The sequence below is a fragment of the Olea europaea genome, chromosome 5 (genome assembly GCF_002742605.1).
Source record: "Olea europaea var. sylvestris chromosome 5, O_europaea_v1, whole genome shotgun sequence".
Classification (NCBI taxonomy): Eukaryota; Viridiplantae; Streptophyta; class Magnoliopsida; order Lamiales; family Oleaceae; genus Olea; species Olea europaea.
Window position 1 is genome coordinate 10,245,169 of NC_036241.1, and position 3,064 is coordinate 10,248,232.

Consider the following 3,064-nt stretch of genomic DNA (forward strand, 5'->3'; position numbering starts at 1 on the left):
TTAATCATGTGATTTGTCAACTAAAGTTTTGAAAAATATCAAAGGTTCAATAATCCAAAATACCGTGTTTCCTTAATCTTTTGAGGAAGGGATCATTGGGGAATTGAGAGAGGTGGATTGAAGTGCAGTTACAAGCACAAGAATAGGTGATTTTTGGTGTTCCACTTGGAGAGACATCAGCATAAGAAGAGACAACAAATTAGGCTGCATGAAGTAGATCAGAAAGTCAAGCAGGAGGCTAGAGATATCCACGATAGTAGGAGACTACAGAAGGTCTAGTAGACTAGAGGTATCTACGGCAGTAGATCGTGAGACTGTGATAGCAAGTCTTAGTGGGTACAAGAATTGGAATTGCTGTGTGTTTCCTGAACTGTCTATGGTAGAGGTAACTGGCTGGTTCTCGAAATTTTTCCCATGTTAAGTTTCTCCGTCATCAAATTTTCTGTGTTCTTTACTTTCCAGCAATTTATTACAAATTGCGGTATTTAAACATCGGGTTAATTGAATTGTATGCTTAATCATCTAAAAGCTAATTAAAAGTGACTTGTTTGCTTTGATTAGTACAATTCTGCATGTAAGATCAAGCTAATCGATAATCTGGAACGTAAACTTCGTAATCTAAAAAGTTGAAATAGTGTGTACTATCCAAGACCCAAACTCATAGATACGACTAAGATAATTGTTTTGCGCCATAAGTACAAATACCCAAAAAAAAAAAAATAGAGTTTACGTATGTATTAATACCTTGATAATAAAGCATATATTCTTTAGGGCAGCTTTAATACATCTTTTGGAATCTTTATTTTTGCAACTTAAACAATAGAAATCTAACTTTTTAACTTAAAATTAATCCCAATGATAGATGGAAAATAGTTTAATAGATGAGTGAGCAATATATAACCCCTTTTTTGTTCAGTAAGCTATGTGCAACCGGGGGATAAATTAAATGAACATTCAATTAATTAATCTCGATAATTGAACATCACGGTGTGATTTTCGTAAGATGTGAAGCAATTTTCATAAAGTGGGAGTAACAGATTTCATTCCATTGATGGCAACCTTTAATACTTCTTTTTCATAGCGTCTCAAATCTGTTTCAAAATTTCTTCATAGATTGTCCAGGATGTTATATGATTGTTCGAAATCAATAAAACGTAAAGTTTATGAAATGGAAAATGGAATCAAAAGCCATAAAATTGGCCTATGTGACAGTATAGGCCAAATGGGCTTGCGGTCGCATAGGATTTTACAAAAATTTCCAGCCATGTGAGACATTGATCTATGCGACCGCATATGATTGTTCTATGTGGTCGCATAGAAGAAAGGAGCCGTTTACATTTTGAATTTGGTGGCTTTTCGAGGGATTTTTACGTCACTTCGTATGTCAATGTTTGAAGGCTATATATATGTGATTGATAACTGTAATACCCCGAACTTCACGTTCTACATTTGGCCAATATGATTCATGCATTTCATGCTAATTACATTGTCATTTGTATCAATTTCCTGATTGCCTTCTCTTAAAATGATGCATTTGATCATCAAGGCTTTAAAATCTTAACATGGTGATAACCTTCGACTCTTCGATCTAGGTGGTGAATTTTATATTGAGCTATGATAGAAAGTTAGATTAACTAAATGTTGGAGATTGGCTTGGTAAGTAATGTAATATTTGAAAGGCCGAAAATTTGTATCAACGAAGGTTCAAGCTTTCCATTCAGCTAATCGAGGTCACCTTAAACCCTAGATAGGTAATTCATATATTTGGGACATGAGGGATGAAGTGACATTATCACAACGTAATAATATATGTCTTATATGACATTATAAATATTGCGGTGCGAATTGTTGAAATCAGTTGAGAATCGGGTAAGAAATTAAATGAACGGTTGAGGAATTAGTTCTATGAAATACTTTGGGATCTTAGGACAAGCGAAATGGATTGTAAACATGTCAAAATAAGCCGAGGATACTTGGTTTGTGCCTGCAAAGATACATATAAAATCAGATTTTGCTACAAGTGACCACCTCATGCTTAAACACCTCGCGCTTGGGATGTTTGTCATTTTAGCACTCAATTCCTTCAACCTTAAGCCTCCAACACGTCCTATAAGTCCTTGGAACTTTACACAAGATATTTATAACTCTTCTAAGTCACATATGGCTCCATGTGGTGCAAGGGAGAAGTCAAAGTTGGCTGCAAGAAGCCACCTCCTACTTGGACAGCTCATGCTAGGGGACTTTTCACTTTAATATATAATTGCTTCAACCTTAAGGCATAAATTTCGTGTCTAATCCCCAAGGACTTAATATAGGATGAATATATATCTTAAATATCATAAATGGACACAAAAATAATGGTAGAAAAGTCAAGCATTGCAGCCAAGATGATAGCTCCAGCTTAGTGACTCACCTTGATTGCTTGAGGTGGCTGCAGCCCATGATATTCTTAATCCTTAAGTAATATGCACGACTTCAACTATTTAAAGACCACTCATTTACCTCCTAGATAATATATTAACTCCCTAAACTCGTCCCTAAGTGATTCCAAGTGAAAAGAGGGTGAAACAGTCAAAGAGAAATAGAAACAAGAAGCTGTTATTTCTGAACAGCTTTGTTACTCCACAGTTTTGAGGTTTGTTTCTATTATTTCTTAAGGGCTTTATGATTTCTTAAACATCTGAACTTGTTTGTAATTAAGTTGGAGTGTTGTTAATGATGTTATGATGCATAAATAGGGGTAATCAATTGCAAGAATTTGAAAGAAAGTAATCTGGACAGAGATGAGGAATTGCTGGATTGAGTGATTTATACCTTGATTTTGGGATGATACTCAGTGTTTAACTTATATATGTCAATATGAACGTTTTTATATGTAAGTAGGGAGTGTAGAAATGATTTTAATGGCCTAGAATTCTGTTGGTATCATAATAATAAAATGGAAACCGAAAACAGTCAAAGGGAAAAACTGCCTGATTTTATGTAGTGGAAAATGGACTGTTTTTGAAGCTCCAAACACTTCATTTGTAACAATGTTATGATCTGATTATCTTCACATATATGT